At 45.4% G+C, this 17,327-nt stretch overlaps 5 pseudogenes; all 5 read left to right on the forward strand.

Annotated features, from left to right (window-relative positions):
- The first annotated feature begins 836 nt into the window (after positions 1–836).
- LOC141268678 (5S ribosomal RNA) lies at positions 837–956 on the forward strand (annotated as a pseudogene).
- Positions 957–1,899: 943 nt separating this feature from the next.
- Positions 1,900–2,018, forward strand: LOC141268587 (5S ribosomal RNA; annotated as a pseudogene).
- A 5,619-nt stretch (positions 2,019–7,637) lies between these two features.
- Positions 7,638–7,757, forward strand: LOC141270055 (5S ribosomal RNA; annotated as a pseudogene).
- A 980-nt stretch (positions 7,758–8,737) lies between these two features.
- On the forward strand, positions 8,738–8,856 carry LOC141268289 (5S ribosomal RNA; annotated as a pseudogene).
- A 619-nt stretch (positions 8,857–9,475) lies between these two features.
- LOC141268671 (5S ribosomal RNA) lies at positions 9,476–9,595 on the forward strand (annotated as a pseudogene).
- The last annotated feature ends 7,732 nt before the right edge of the window (positions 9,596–17,327 follow it).

A 17,327-nucleotide genomic window follows, 5' to 3' on the forward strand; every position in this document is an offset into this window, starting at 1 on the left:
CCCTTTCTGTTCCATGGGCTTTTATAGCCAGTCGTATGGACACCTGTTCTACATATGGTAGTGAACCAAAAATACACACACAAAAAGCGCATGTCAACTAGACACGATGGCTGAGGCATAGAACTCAGAAAAATGATTATCGATTAACATTCCAAATGAATTTCCATAATTAACCATTTAACAGAGACCGCCTGGGAATGCCAGGTGCTGTAGGCTTTTGCTTTTTCCTTCCTTCCACCAGCAGGGGCACTCTCTTTTATGCCTTTTTTCCATTCCCTTTCACAAGTGCACACATTCATTCTCTGTTCTTTTTTTCATTTGCTTTCTCTCTTGCGCTATTTCATCTCTGCAAAATACCAGCATCCTTCTGATCACCGTGGGCCTCCAGCAATGTTGCTTATTTACTTTTAATACTAGGCTCCTTTTCACCAGGACCAGCGTCTCCCGGGTGGCTGGAGGCAACCACCGGTAACCCCAAGCAGAAGACCTTTGCAGGCAACACGACCCTCCCCCCTGAAGAGCAGCTCAAAGTCACTGGCAACCATCTCACCCTCTTCCTTCATTCACCCCTGGATGTCTCGCTCCGCCCCCAAGTTACGGGTCCAGCTTGCTCTTTCTGTCACATTACCGCGATGAAGGGTTTAGCCTGCAGGAGACCCTGCGCCGATCCATTTTTGAAGACACCTGATGCGGCGGGTGAATCACTGCTAAATAAACCACACCTGTAGGGACGGCACAGCCTTTGCATGGACCCTTCGGAGCCCACCGCGTCACGGCCAGATTGCTCGCCATCAAGCGATTCTGAGAAAGGCTGGCCGGGCGATCGATCGAGCAGAGTCTACTGGCCATACCACCTTGGATACGCCCGATCTCGTCTGATCTCGGAAGCAAAGCAGGGCTGGGCTCAGACAGTATTAGAATGGGGGACTACCTGGGAACACCGGGTGCTGTAGACCATTTTGATGACGTTTTGCCCTACTGCCCAGCTCGGCTAGCATGGAACGGCGCCTTGCCGGACACCTACCTTAAGTAACTTAGATGATGGAAGCCCCAAGGCCTCTGAGCCAGTTGGCAGCTAAGTACGCTACCCCGCCGCCCTTCACGCAGGCCTGACACCGAGCTCCTTACCACGGCTAGGAGTGCTTATTGACTCCGCAGCTCGCCGTGTGTAAATGATGGCGTTAAAAGCACTCGGGGCCGTGAAGGGGCCAGACTTTCAGCAGGTGCCCAAGGAAGGTTTTGGATGCCGGACGCCTAGCGAGGGCCAGCAGAAGTAACATGTTTCTCTGCAAAGAAGCTTGTGTAACCAAGCCAGACGGCTGCCAAAGAGCTAACCTCAGTGCAAGGAAGGCAAGGAAGGTAAGGAAGGAATTGGGGAGGGGGGGGGTGATTCCTGCTAGGGCCCTGAAATCATAAAACAGGCAGGAGAGTCTGACGCATGGTGACGGAGAGGTTGTAGGGGCAGATAGGGGGTGTTGTCACGTGCGAGCACGTGTGAATGATGGCTTGTGTGTGAGAGTGTGCTTCCTAGGTGTGGCACGCTGCAGACAGTCAAAGGGATTGTTCCCTTTCATTAAAAGTTAATAACCGGCTGCAGGCTATTAGAAAGCAACTAACAGCGCTCTACTCACCCTACCCGGGTCTACCGGTGAGTCTCGCCTCTGCTCCCGGCCTGTGGCATTGGCCGTGAAGCTGACGTTCCGTCGACAGCGCTGCAGCCGATCAGTGAGCTCAGCGGCTCTGAGTGGGGCGTTCTGTCTACAAGACCTTTTAAGGAAGCCAGCAAAAAAATTGAAGAGAAGGGAAAGCACAAAAGGACCTGGTCTTGCTGAGCACTGGAAAGGGCAGCCGGCAGCCAGCCTTCAAAGTAGAAAAGCAGCAAGTGAGAGGCTTGTCTCTGCCTTCTGCCACACCACCCTGAACACGCCCAGTCTTGTCTGATCTTGGAAGCTAAGCAGGGTCTGGCCTAGTTAGTACTTGGATGGGAGACCGCCTGGGAATACCAGGTGCTGTAGGCTTTTGCTTTTTCCTTCCTTTCACCAGCAGGGGGCACTCTCTTCTATGCCTTTTTTCCATTCCCTTTCACAAGTGCACACATTCATTCGCTTTTCTTTTTTTCATTTGTTTTCTCTCTTGCGCTATTTCATCTCTGCAAAATACCAGCATCCTTCTGATCACCGTGGGCCTCCAGCATTGTTGCTTCTTTACTTTTAATACTAGGCTCCTTTTCACCAGGACCAGCGTCTCCCGCGTGGCTGGAGGCAACTACCGGTAGCCCCAAGCAGAAGACCTTTGCAGGCAACACGACCCTCCCCCCTGAAGAGCAGCTCAAAGTCACTGGCAACCATCTCACCCTCTTCCTTCATTCACCCCTGGACGTCTCGCTCCGCCCCCAAGTTTCGGGTCCAGCTTGCTCTTTCTGTCACATTACCGCGATGAAGGGTTTACCCTGCAGGAGACCCTGCGCCGAGACATTTTTGATGACACCTGATGCGGCGGGTGAATCACTGCTAAACAAACCACACCTGTAGGGACGGCACAGCCTTTGCATGAACCCTTCGGAGCCCGCCCCGTCACGGCCAGATTGCTCGCCACCAAGCGTGTTACAACTCTCCTGTTAGTTTTTTTTTAGTTTGCTGGTCACATGACCATTTTGCCTATTTAATCCGGCTCCGCCCTCCTGGCTTTGCTGGACTTCATTTGTATTTACTACTGTTGAGATAGCTTGTTGCTCTGTTTCCGTTCTCTGTTAGTTTTGCTAGGTCTTCTGACCCATATGTCTTTTTGTTGTGTGTTTGTCTTTGACTGCTACTATTTCTGCTAGTAGGTGTCCAACTTTTCCCAGTCCCTAGATCTTGTAGGGATCCCTCCCTCACATCTGTAGGTCTGCATTCACACTAACCGAGGACTTTAGCGGGTCTGATCGCAGGATCAGGTTCCCCGTTACATCGTAAGGATCTAGTTTAGTTCTATTGTAGGGATAGATCTCCTTTCTTTCCTTAGTCTCTGTAGCAGATCATAACAGTAATTCCAGCCATAAAAAAAAAAAAAAAAAAAAAATTTCTCTAAGGAAAGACCTCCAGTTTTCCATCATGGTCTCGGTGCAAGATTTGGCTCAACGCTTGCAGGGACTCTCTCTGGAGGTGACCAAGCTCCAACAACACGTGAGTAGCTGTTCTGGAGCGCATTTTGTGGAACCTAAGGTACGTCTGCCTGATCTATTTTTTGGCAAACAACAAGATTTTTTTTCTTTTAAAAATGCTTGTCTATTATATTTTCGTTTGAGACCCGGATCCTCTGGTGATGAATCACAGCGCATAGGGATCATGTCACTTTTGCGCAAAGATCCTCAGGGATGGGCCTTCTCTCTCCAACCTAGTGATCCGTGCTTTAGATCAGTGGATAGTTTTTTTTCTGCTTTGGGTTTGTTGTACGATGATCCTGATCGTGTCTCATCTGCTGAGTCTGAATTAAGACGTTTGAGGCAGGGATCAGGTAATGTGGAAAAATATTGTTCTCACTTCCGTCGGTGGTCTGCCCAGGTGGGGTGGAACGATTCTGCTTTGAAAAGCTTGTTTCTTGCAGGGCTATGTGAAAGGGTAAAGGATTTACTGATTGCTTATCCCACACCTGGAAACTTGCAGGAGGCAATGCAATTAGCTATACGGGTGGACAGGAGACTGCATGAAAGGGTTAATGAGAGCAAATCCTCTGCTATGTCAGCTTCGAGTCCTGAGAGGTTCTGTGCTGACAATGGAGAGCCGATGGAAATTGGGGCGATGGCACCCCGCTCTCAGGAAAAAGACCGCCGACTTTCTGAAGGCTTGTGTTTCTATTGCGGAAATTCTGGTCATTTTATTAAGAGCTGTGTGCTTCGTAAGAAGAAAGAAAAAAAATGGTCAGTCATGCTTGTATTGCCTGTTTAAATTCTAAGGGAGTATTCCTATCTGCCACTACTGCTGCTCAGGATGAATTAATTGAATTTCGGGTATTTGTGGATTATGGATCTACTCTGAATGTGATTGATGGGGGATTCTTGGAAAAACTTAGATTAGAACCTAAAACTTTGTCATCCCCTATTGCTGTGGTTTCTGTCGATGGCTCTCCCTTGAAGAGTGTTACTCACAAGGTCTGTGAACTTCCCCTCACTATTAATGGTATTCATCAAGAGAATTTGGATTTGGTGGTATTGGATAATTTGCCTTCTCCAGTAATATTGGGGTTACCCTGGTTAAAATTGCACAATCCTGTACTGGATTGGTCTACCAATGAAATTAAGTCCTGGAGCCCTAAGTGTTATGACAAGTGTTGTAACGGGCGCATTGCTGCTGTGGATAGAGGGGAATTGCCTGTACCTATTCAGGATTTTTGGAGAGTTTTTTCTGAGGAGGAGTCGCAGGTTTTGCCTCCCCATAGAGACTATGATTGTACCATTGAATTTGTCCCTGGCGCGACTCTTCCTAAGAGTCGTTTATTTAATCTTACTATTCCTGAAAGAAAGGCTTTGGAAGAATACATACAGACAAGCTTGGCCGCCGGTCACATTAGGCCTTCCAAGTCTCCTGTGGCTGTTGGATTTTTTTTTGTAAAAAAAAAAGATGGCGGTTTACGTCCTTGTCTGGACTTTCGTGAGATTAATAAAATTACTGTACGCAATCCTTACCCACTGCCATTGATTCCTGATTTATTTAACCAGTTAGTGGGGGCCAAGTGGTTCTCTAAAATTGATCTCCGGGGGGCATACAATTTGTTGCGCATGAAGGAGGGTGATGAATGGAAGACTGCTTTTAACACTCCTGTGGGTCATTTTGAGAATCTGGTTATGCCTTTTGGTCTCACCAATGCTCCAGCATTTTTTCAGAATCTTATTAATGATATCCTTAGACCTTTAATCGGCAAAAATGTGGTTGTGTATTTGGATGACATTTTGATTTATTCGCCGGATCTGGAGTCTCATTGGCGGAGCGTACGTGAGGTATTACAGTTATTAATGGACAATTCGCTTTTTGCTAAGCTGGAGAAATGTGAGTTCGCTGTACAGAGAATTAGTATTTTGGGCTACATTATCTCCAGTGAAGGTTTTGAGATGGACCCGGTTAAAGTTCAAGCTGTGCAGGAATGGCCTAGGCCTATTGGTTTGAAATCGATACAGAGGTTTTTGGGTTTCGCCAATTATTACAGAAAATTCATAAAAAAAATTTCTATTATTGTCAAACCGCTGACCGATCTCACCAGGAAAGGTGCTAATGCGGTTCAGTGGACTTCTGAGGCCATTGAAGCTTTTGTGTTTCTAAAGGAGAGGTTCACCTCTGCTCCCATCCTTATGCAGCCTGATGTGACTAAGCCGTTTTTGGTTGAGGTTGATGCTTCTTTGGTGGGGGTTGGTGCGGTGTTGTCTCAGGAAAACAAGGATGGAGTACATCCCTGTGCCTTTTTTTCAAAAAAATTTTCCGAGACGAAACTTAATTACGATATTGGTAATCGGGAATTGCTGGCGATTAAACTCGCATTTGAACATTGGAGTCATCTCTTGGAAGGTGCTGAATTTCCCATTCAGGTTTTGACTGATCATAAAAATCTGATCTATCTTGATGCTGCCAAGCGCTTGAATGCCCGTCAGGCTAGGTGTGCACTTTTTTTCTCGCGGTTTAATTTTTCCGTTACTTACATCCTGGGTACCAAGAATGTTAAAGCGGATGCTTTGTCTCGCAGCTTTTCTCCCATGGTCGGTGTTGAGGAGGAAGAGGAGACCATTTTACAAGAAGGTGTTGTGATTGCTGCTTTGGACTCCGTTTTGGAGGATGAGATTCTTAAAGCACAGGAGAATGCCCCATCTAACACTCCACATGGGAGGTTGTTTGTGCCTAGGACCTTTAGGAGAGATTTGTTTGTTGAGTGTCATGAGTCTCGGTTGGCAGGTCATCCAGGAATTTCTGAGACCAAGAGACTTGTGGGTCGCAGTTTTTGGTGGCCTGGATGGCAGAAGGAAGTCATTAAGTGGGTGCGCCAATGTACTGTGTGTGCAAGATCCAAGTCTTCGCATGCTCCTGCTGCGGGGTTGCTTTGCCCTCTGGAGGTTCCTAGTGCACCTTGGACACATCTGGCTATGGACTTTATTACTGACCTTCCTCCCTCTGAAGGTTTCACGGTCATCTAGGTTGTCGTGGACCGTTTTAGCAAGATGTGTCACTTGGTTCCCTTCATCAAACTGCCTTGCGCTAAGACTCTCGCTAAGGCCTTTGTCAAGGAGATTGTCAGACTACATGGTGTTCCTACTGACATTGTTTCTGATAGGGGACCTCAGTTCGTGGCTCGTTTTTGGCGTGCCTTTTGTGACAGGTTGGGAGTTCATTTGTCGTTTTCATCCGGATATCATCCTGAGTCTAATGGCCAGACAGAAAGGAAGAACCAGGATGTTGAGCAGTTCTTGCGTTGTTTTGTGGCAGACAATAAAGAGGCGTGGTCTGAGTTTCTGCCACTTGCTGAATTTGCTCTTAACAACCATACATCCTCTTCTGCTGGGTGTTCGCCTTTTTTGTGTTGTTCTGGGAGACATCCGTCTTTTGGGTCATTTTCCAAATTGGTTTCGGCTGTGCCTGAGGAGGAGAGTTTTTCCGGTGATTTGGAGAGAGTTTGGACGAATGTGCGTGGTAATCTTCAGGAGGCTAACAAAAAATATAAGAGGTACTTTGATAGGAAACGGCAAGAGGTTTTGTTTGCGGTTGGTGACATGGTTTGGTTGTCCTCTAAGAATCTGCGATTGAGGATTCCTTCTAAAAAATTGGGTCCCAAGTTCGTAGGGCCCTTTAAGGTACTTCAGATAGTTAACCAATCTGCTGTTAGGCTGGAGGTTCCTACGTCCTGGAGGATTAATCCGGTGTTTCATGTTTCTCTGTTGAAAAAAGCTGATGTGTCGGATGGTGACGCCTCTGCCACTGTTCCTCCGGTGGTGGAGGACGGGGAATATGAAATTTCCCGCATCCTAAATTCTAGACGGTATAGAGGGAGTTTGCAGTATCTCGTCGCTTGGAAGGGTTTCGGACCTGAGGATAACTCATGGGTGAGAGCGGATTATGTTTCTGCCCCCAGACTTGTCCGAGCGTTTCACCGGAGGTTTCCTGGTAAGCCTGGGCCTAGGGGATCCGGAGGATCCTCTTAGAAGAGGGGGTACTGTTACAACTCTCCTGTTAGGTTTTTTTTAGTTTGCTGGTCACATGACCATTTTGCCTATTTAATCCGGCTCCACACACCTGGCTTTGCTGGACTTCATTTGTATTTACTACTGTTGAGCTAGCTTGTTGCTCTGTTGCCGTTCTCTGTTAGTTTTGCTAGGTCTTCTGACCCCTATGCCTTTTTGTTGTGTGTTTGTCTTTGACTGCTACTATTTCTGCTAGGAGGTGTCCAACTTTTCCCAGTCCCTAGATCTTGTAGGGATCCCTCCCTCACATCTATAGGTCTGCGTTCAGACTAGCCGAGGACTTTAGCGGGTCTGATCGCAGGATCAGGTTCCCCGTTACATCGTAGGGATCTAGTTTAGTTCTATTGTAGGGATAGATCTCCTTTCTTTCCATACTCTCTGTAGCAGATCATAACAAAGCGATCCTGAGAAAGGCTGGCCGGGCGATGGATCAAGCAGCGTCTACTGGCCATACCACCTTGGATATGCCCGATCTCGTCTAATCTCAAAAGCAAAGCAGGGCTGGGCTCAGACAGTACTTGGATGGGAGACCTCCTGGGAACACCGGGTACTGTAGACCATTTTGATGACGTTTTGCCCTACTGCCCAGCTCGGCTAGCATGGAACGGCGCCTTGCCGGACACCGACCTTAAGTAACTAAGATGATGGAAGCCCCAAGGCCTCTGAGCCAGTTGGCAGCTAAGTACGCTACCACGCAGGCCTGACACCGAGCTCCTTGCCACGGCTAGGAGTGCTTATTGACGCCACGGCTAGGAGTGCTTATTGACGCCACGGCTAGGAGTGCTTATTGACTCCGCAGCTCGCCGTGTGGAAATGATGGCGTTAAAAGCACCCGGGGCCGTGAAGGGGCCAGGCTTTCAGCAGATTCCCAGGGAAGGTTTTGGATGCTGGCCGCCTAGCGAGGGCCAGCAGAATTAACATGTTTCTCTGCAAAGAAGCTTGTGTAACCAAGCCAGACGGCTGCCAAAGAGCTAACCTCAGTGCAAGGAAGGCAAGGAAGGTGCGGAAGGAATTGGGGAGGGGGGTGTGTTTCCTGCTAGGGCCCTGAAATCATAAAACAGGCAGGAGAGTCTGACGCATGGTGACGGAGAGGTTGTAGGGGCAGATAGGGGGTGTTGTCACGTGCGAGCACGTGTGCATGGTGGCTTGTGTGTGAGAGTGCGATTCCTAGGTGTGGCGCGCTGCAGACAGTCAAAGGGATTGTTCCCTTTCATTAAAAGTTAATCCCCGGCTGCAGGCTATTAGAAAGCAACTAACCGCGCTCTACTCACCCTACCCGGGTCTACCGGTGAGTCTCGCCTCTGCTCCCGGCCTGTGGCATTGGCCGTGAAGCTCACGTTCCGTCGACAGCGCTGCAGCCGATCAGTGAGCTCAGCGGTTCTGAGTGGGGCGTTGTGTCTACAAGACCTTTTAAGGAAGCCAGCAAAAAAATTGAAGAGAAGGGAAAGCACAAAAGGACCTGGTCTTGCTGAACACTGGAAACGGCATCCGGCAGCCAGACTTCAAAGTAGAAAAGCAGCAAGTGAGAGGCTTGTCTCTGCCTACGGCTACACCACCCTGAACACGCCCGATTTTGTCTGATCTTGGACGCTAAGCAGGGTTGGGCCTGGTTTGTACATGGATGGGAGACTGCCTGGGAATACCAGGTGCTGTAGGCTTTTGAATCTTCCTTCCTTCCACCAGCAGGGGGCACTCTCTTCTATGCCTTTTTTCCATTCCGTTTCACAAGTGCACACATTCATTCTCTTTTCTTTTTTCATTTGCTTTCTCTCTTGCGCTATTTCATCTCTGCAAAATACCAGCATCCTTCTGATCACCGTGGGCCTCCAGCATTGTTGCTTCTTTACTTTTAATACTAGGCTCCTTTTCACCAGGACCAGCGTCTCCCGTGTGGCTGGAGGCAACAAACGGTAACCCCAAGCAGAAGACCTTTGCAGGCAACACGACCCTCCCCCCTGAAGAGCAGCTCAAAGTCACTGGCAACCATCTCACCCTCTTCCTTCATTCACCCCTGGACGTCTCGCTCCGCCCCAAGTTACGGGTCCAGCTTGCTCTTTCTGTCACATTACCGCGATGAAGGGTTTAGCCTGCAGGAGACCCTGCGCCAAGACATTTTTGAAGACACCTGATGCGGCGGGTGAATCACTGTTAAACAAACCACACCTGTAGGGACGGCACAGCCTTTGCATGGACCCTTCGGAGCCCGCCCCGTCGCGGCCAGATTGCTCGCCATCAAGCGATCCTGAGAAAGGCTGGCCGGGCGATGGATCAATCAGCGTCTACTGGCCATACCACCTTGGATGCGCCCGATCTCGTCTGATCTCAGAAGCAAAGAAGGGCTGGGCTCAGACAGTACTTGGATGGGAGACCTTCTGGGAACACCAGGTGCTGTAGACCATTTTGATGACATTTTGCCCTACTGCCCAGCTCGGCTAGCATGGAACGGCGCCTTGCCGGACACCGACTTTAAGTAACTTAGATGATGGAAGCCCCAAGGCCTCTGAGCCAGTTGGCAGCTAAGTACGCTACCCCACCGCCTTCACGCAGGCCTGACACCGAGCTCCTTGCCACGGCTAGGAGTACTTATGGACTCCGCAGCTCGCCGTGTGGAAATGATGGCGTTAAAAGCACCCGGGGCCGTGAAGGGGCCAGGCTTTCAGCAGGTGCCCAGGGAAGGTTTTGGATGCCGGTCGCCTAGCGAGGGCCAGCAGAAGTAACATGTTTCTCTGCAAAGAAGCATGTGTAACCAAGCCAGACGGCTGACAAAGAGCTAACCTCAGTGCAAGGAAGGCAAGGAAGGTGCGGAAGGAATTGGGGAGGTGGGGTGATTCCTGCTAGGGCCCTGAAATCATAAAACAGGCAGGAGAGTCTGACGCATGGTGACGGAGAGGGTGTAGGGGCAGATAGGGGGTGTTGTCACGTGCGAGCACGTGTGCATGCTGGCTTGTGTGTGAGAGTGCGCTTCCTAGGTGGGGCGCGCTGCAGACAGTCAAAGGGATTGTTCCCTTTCATTAAAAGTTAATCCCCGGCTGCAGCCTATTAGAAAGCAACTAACCGCGCTCTACTCACCCTACCCGGGTCTACCGGTGAGTCTCGCCTCTGCTCCCGGCCTGTGGCATTGGCCGTGAAGCTGACGTTCCGTCGACAGCACGGCAGCCGATCAGTGAGCTCAGCGGCTCTGAGTGGGGCGTTGTGTCTACAAGACCTTTTAAGGAAGCCAGCAAAAAAATTGAAGAGAAGGGAAAGCACAAAAGGACCTGGTCTTGCTGAACACTGGAAAGGGCATCCTGCAGCCAGACGTCAAAGTAGAAAAGCAGCAAGTGAGAGGCTAGGCTCTGCCTACGGCCACACCACCCTGAACACGCCCGATCTCATCTGATCTCGGAAGCTAAGCAGGGTCAGGCCTGGTTAGTACTTGGATGGGAGACTGTAAAATAATCCTCTTCCTGTATTATTTTTTTCTACTTAGGACTTCTCAAAGTATCAATATCACGATATTCTTATAAAAAAATGTATCTATTTATTCTTGGATTGTCCAATAAAAAGAATCAGATTGCAGCAGGTACATACAATAATTAGTTATAAAGTAATTGTCCATAATTAGCTTAATTGTTGAGATTCACCCATCTTTCCTTGGATCCTGGCTGGTAAATCATGTCTTTGTCCAGCATGTGTCCAGGCCTACATGTCATCTGCTTCTCAGCATGAAGATTCTGTGTCTTGTGGGGTGGGCAGAGCAAGAGAGCCCCCTCTTTCTGTACTATGGGCTTTTATAGCCAGTCGTATGGACACCTGTTCTACATATGGTAGTGAACCAAAAATACACACACAAATAGCGCATGTCAACTAGACACGATGGCTGAGGCATAGAACTCAGAAAAATGATTATCGATTAACATTCCAAATGAATTTCCATAATTAACCATTTAACATTTCCCCCTTTTTTGAGAATAAAAGGACTTTAACTGAAATTTCTCAAAAGAAGATACATTCATCAATCATTTTTTCTTTCCTTCTTCCGTGGCAATATCATTAAATTTCCATAATAATAATAATAGTAATAATAGTATCAATATCGGATTATTGTTATATAATGATGTGAATTCATGTTATGGTAAGCCGTGACTAATATTCATTTAATATGTATAATTATACTTCCCTATATCGAAATTGAAGCAATCGCGGGTTCAATCGTCATCATCTGATGTCATCGGGTCGTCGTCTCGTCTTCTTCTTGGTTCTTTTATAACACAGTCTTTAGATGAAAACTCCTTTGAAATAAATTACAGCATGTAGATATTGTACAGTCCATAATTGTGTTCATTATTGTTCAGTCCATAAACTGTACTCTTTATTAGAAAGATCATGTGTGTCAGTTGATAAGAAAACAAAGTCCATGGATGAAATGTAGCTTTAATATCTGTGCAGTGTCACCTGGACTTACGTTGGATCGTCTTTGGAATCTTCCGTGTGTCCGCACTGGTCTCGTGTCACTTTTGGAACAGATGTGACGTCTTTGGTCAGTAAAGCAAGGGTTAACTTGACACTTTCCTGCTTTATATAGCACCATAACCAGTACTCAGTCCTTTATATACAGGACACATATGCCAGGTATTACCTGTTCACCAGCTTTCATTGAAGCGTTGCAGGTGATAAGAAACCACTGGAACGTGATGAAACTTAAACACAACACAGTACATATAGGATCATCGTCCTCTGCCGTCCTGGTGATCAGTGGTGTGAATTGTATTGTATGTAATGGACACAGTCTATTATAACACTCAGCATTCACACCTGTTACCTTCTGAGACGTCCGGATATCAGTTGCTTCTTCTTGTAACTTTTGAGAATCTCTTTGATTTATAAAAAATTAAAAGTCTTTATTAAGATAGAATTCATAATTGCGATGTCTTGATTGAAGTCTTCATTCCCTAATCTGATACCAAATCTGGCAGTTTTTCCTAACCTATAATATCACAGCGTACCATAGCAATCAGTAATATCCATCTAATTATTATCAAAATATTAAAATAAATTATGTTTGGAATAATAAACAATAATAGATAATAATTCATTATCAATCAAGTTCTCCATATGATAGAACATTTTTATGTCATAGGTGTAATTACCTTTTCCAACCCATAGGTGTCAGTGTATTTTGAAAAAACAAGTTTTTATATCTTTATTAAACCAATAATATCAAAGAATGTATACTCCTGAACCAAAATGAATAAATATATGAATGTATGAATGAATGAATGAATGAATAAATGAATGAATGAATTGTTGTGTTTACTCAGAAAATGTAAACATTTTTTTCCTTAGCAATATATATTTAATGAAGCAATACTCTTGTATGAGACATTACTTTATTAAATATTAATGTGTTTTCTCAATTGAGATATTGAACTCAAATAAAATCAAATGAGAATTAAAAAATGAAAAAAAGAAAAATAAGAAGTATAAAGTAAGAATAAAATTTTAAAAATGAAAAATAAAATTAAGAGTAAAAATAAGAATAAAAATAAAAATAAGGCCTTTAAATTTTAATGACAAATGCAGAGTAATTATATTCTCCATAAAAAATACCCTTATATCTCCATTATCTGGATGATTTCATATTTGTCATAACCTTGTACCACCAAAAAATATTAAATTATGCAACTTTGCATGTAATACCCTTCTTAATTATACCATAGTATCTTATTATTATTTATTTTTATTAAAATGTGTGGAAAATAAGTATTGATCAAAAGTGATTATGTAATCAGGATCAAAAACACATTTTCCCCCTTAATACCAAAAATATTATTTTATAAAATTTATGTATATATCAGAACCAAATTAAAAATAATTATTCTTCTAGAAATATTGTGCATAAATTTCATATCGATGAGTAGCATAGATTTGACTAAAGAGAGGTGTGTACCTATTTAGGTAACCATTAAAAATAATATTATAGTTATTCAAGAATATTATCATGTGGAAAATTATTCTAAATATAAATTTGCTTTGTAAACCATTTTGATGTGTGGTTGCCCTTATCCACTATTAGTTAAATCAAGAAATAATAATTATTAAAGAAATATAGAAATATATATATGTAGATACAGTGCCTACAAGTAGTATTCAACCCCCTGCAGATTTAGCTGGTTTGATAAGATGCAAATAAGTTAGAGCCTTCAAACTGCAAACGAGAGTAGGTTTTATGAACAGAAGCATAAATCTTACAAACCAAAAAGTTATGTTGCTCAGTTGAATTTTATTAAATTTTAAACATAAAAGTGTGGGTCAATTATTATTCAACCCCTATGTTTAATATTTTGTGGATTAACCCTTGTTTGCAATTACAGCTAATAATCGTCTTTTATAAGACCTGATCAGGCCGGCACAGGTCTGTGGAGTTATCTTGGCCCACTCCTCCATGCAGATCTTCTCCAAGTTATCTAGGTTCTTTGGGTGTCTCATGTGGACTTTATTCTTGAGCTCCTTCCACAAGTTTTCAATTGGGTTAAAGTCAGGAGACTGACTAGGCCACTCCAACACCTTGACTTTTTCCCTCTTGAACCAGGCCTTGGTTTTCTTGGCTGTGTGCTTTGGGTCGTTGTCTTGTTGGAAGATGAAATTACAATCCATCTTAAGATCCTTGATGGAGGAGCGGAGGTTCTTGGCCAAAATCTACAGGTAGGTCGTGCTATCCATCTTTCCATGGATGCGGACCAGATGGCCAGGCCCCTTGGCAGAGAAACAGCCCCACAGCATGATGCTGCCACCACCATGCTTGACTGTAGGGATGGTATTCTTGGGGTCGTATGCAGTGCCATCCAGTCTCCAAACGTCACGTGTGTGGTTGGCACCAAAGATCTCGATCTTGGTCTCATCAGACCATAGAACCTTGAACCAGTCTGTCTCAGAGTCCTCCAAGTGATCATGAGCAAACTGTAGACGAGCCTTGACATGACGCTTTGAAAGTAAAGGTACCTTACGGGCTTGTCTGGAACGGAGACCATTGCGGTGGAGTACGTTACTTATGGTATTGACTGAAACCAATGTCCCCACTGCCATGAGATCTTCCCGGAGCTCCTTCCTTGTTGTCCTTGGGTTAGCCTTGACTCTTCGGACAAGCCTGACCTCGGCACGGGAGGACACTTTCAAAGGCTGTCCAGGCCGTGGAAGGCTAACAGTAGTTCCATAAGCCTTCCACTTACGGATGATGCTCCCAACAGTGGAGACAGGTAGGCCCAACTCCTTGGAACGGGTTTTGTACCTCTTGCCAGCCTTGTGACCCTCCACGATCTTGTCTCTGATGGCCTTGGAATGCTCTTTTGTCTTTCCCTTGTTGACCATGTCTGAGTGCTGTTCACAAGTTTGGGGAGGGTCTTAAATAGTCAGAAAAGGCTGGCAAAAGAGATCTTTAATCCACGCATGTGAAGCTCATTATTCTTGGTGCCTGAACTACTTCTTAATACTTTAGGGGGACCAAACAGAATTCTTGTGGTTTGAGGGGTTGAATAATAAATGACACTCTGAATTAACTTTTAACGTTTTAAAAAAACAAAAAAACAAAAAAAAAGTTGCTGCAGTGCATTTCCCACTTCCAGGCTGATCTACAGTACAAATGTCACATTGCCAAGTTAATTCCGCATGTGTCAACCACCTAAATCTGCACGGGGTTGAATACTACTTGTAGGCACTGTAATACCTAATTATGTATTATAATTTCCTCAGAATTAAATATATTTTTGTACCTTCACATAAAGAAACATTTTTTTTTCAAACATACAAACATACGAGGCCTCTGTCACATCAATCACACTTAGCAGCTGCTGATTTACTCATCTGTCACCTTCACTCTGACATTCACAGATCTGTTCAACTCAAACATTCCACATATGAAGTTTTATATATATATATATATATATTTAACCCAAAATTGTTGTATCCCAATTTATTAATGCGCATTGCCATATCAATTGAATATCTTTATATTTATATACTGGATTTTGGCTGTTGGAGCTGAAAAGAGGACATCGGTAAACCAGGGGAGGAGTCCTGAGGAGATAATTTGCATATGCCCACAGCATTTTGGGGTAAGTGAAGAGTCTCCGCGAGCTCAAAGAACACTGGATTTTGGCTGTTGGAGCTGAAAAGAGGACATCGGTAAACCAGGGGAGGAGTCCTGAGGAGATAATTTGCATATTCCCACTGCATTTTGGGGTAAGTGGAGAGTCTCCGCGAGCTCAAAGAACACTGGATTTTGGCTGTTGGAGCTGAAAAGAGGACATTGGTAAACCAGGGGAGGAGTCCTGAGGAGATAATTTGCATATTCCCACTGCATTTTGGGGTAAGTGAAGAGTCTCCGCGAGCTCAAAGAACACTGGATTTTGGCTGTTGGAGCTGAAAAGAGGACATCGGTAAACCAGGGGAGGAGTCCTGAGGAGATAATTTGCATATTCCCACTGCATTTTGGGGCAAGTGAAGAGTCTCCGCGAGCTCAAAGAACACTGGATTTTGGCTGTTGGAGCTGAAAAGAGGACATCGGTAAACCAGGGGAGGAGTTCTGAGGAGATAATTTGCATATTCCCACTGCATTTTGGGGTAAGTGAAGAGTCTCCGCGAGCTCAAAGAACACTGGATTTTGGCTGTTGGAGCTGAAAAGAAGACATCGGTAAACCAGGGGAGGAGTCCTGAGGAGATAATTTGCATATTCCCACAGCATTTTGGGGTAAGTGAAGAGTCTCCGCGAGCTCAAAGAACACTGGATTTTGGCTGTTGGAGCTGAAAAGAGGACATCGGTAAACCAGGGGAGGAGTCCTGAGGAGATAATTTGCATATTCCCACTGCATTTTGGGGTAAGTGAAGAGTCTCCGCGAGCTCAAAGAACACTGGATTTTGGCTGTTGGAGCTGAAAAGAGGACATTGGTAAACCAGGGGAGGAGTCCTGAGGAGATAATTTGCATATTCCCACTGCATTTTGGGGTGAGTGAAGAGTCTCCGCGAGCTCAAAGAACACTGGATTTTGGCTGTTGGAGCTGAAAAGAGGACATCGGTAAACCAGGGGAGGAGTCCTGAGGAGATAATTTGCATATTCCCACTGCATTTTGGGGTAAGTGAAGAGTCTCCGCGAGCTCAAAGAACACTGGATTTTGGCTGTTGGAGCTGAAAAGAGGACATCGGTAAACCAGGGGAGGAGTCCTGAGGAGATAATTTGCATATTCCCACTGCATTTTGGGGTAAGTGAAGAGTCTCCGCGAGCTCAAAGAACACTGGATTTTGGCTGTTGGAGCTGAAAAGAGGACATCCTGCTACATGTTCACAGACTTGCCAGTGGAAAAGCCAAACTTCACATGCCAGAAATGCAAGCTTGTGTCCCTGTTGGAGGAAAAGTTGCGAAATCTAGAAGAGAGGTTAACTACCTTGAAAATCATTAAGGAAGGTGAAAAGTTCTTAGACAGAGCAGAATTATCTCTTCATGATTCAGAAAGAGAAGAAATTCGAACTGCACCTGACGAAACAGAGGAATGGAAGCATGTGACCCACAGAAGCAGGAGGATCGAGAGGCAGTCAGCACCCATACTGCTCAGGAACCAGTACCAGGCTCTCACGCAGGAGAACCATGAAGAAATACAGCAAAATAAGACTTTGCCAGCAATGAATAACCTTGCAAGCCCGCAGAATCCTCCTGGATGGAAAAAGAAGAATGTTGTGAAGAAAAAATGGAGAGTGGTGGTCATGGGGGATTCCCTGTTAAGAGGAACAGAGGCCGCTATCTGCAGACCAGACATAACCTCAAGAGAAATGTGCTGTCTTCCAGGAGCAAAAATTAAAGATGTGTCTGACAGGATATCAAGACTCTTCAGACCTACAGATCACTACCCATTCCTGCTAATACATGTGGGGACAAATGACACCGCAAGAAAGGACCTGGAAACCATCTGCAGTGACTTTCAAGACTTAGGCAAGAAAGTGAAAGAATTGGGAGCGCAGGTGGTCTTCTCATCCATCCTCCCAGTGGATGGCCATGTAACAATGAGGTGGAATAAGATTCTACAGGTGAACAATTGGCTACGTCGATGGTGCCGTCAACAAGGATTTGGATTTCTGGATCACGGAATGAATTACCTATACG

This window comes from Phyllobates terribilis, unplaced genomic scaffold (assembly GCF_046119375.1).
Source record: "Phyllobates terribilis strain yellow unplaced genomic scaffold, ASM4611937v1 Scaffold_4__5_contigs__length_816908805, whole genome shotgun sequence".
In the NCBI taxonomy this organism is placed as follows: domain Eukaryota; kingdom Metazoa; phylum Chordata; class Amphibia; order Anura; family Dendrobatidae; genus Phyllobates; species Phyllobates terribilis.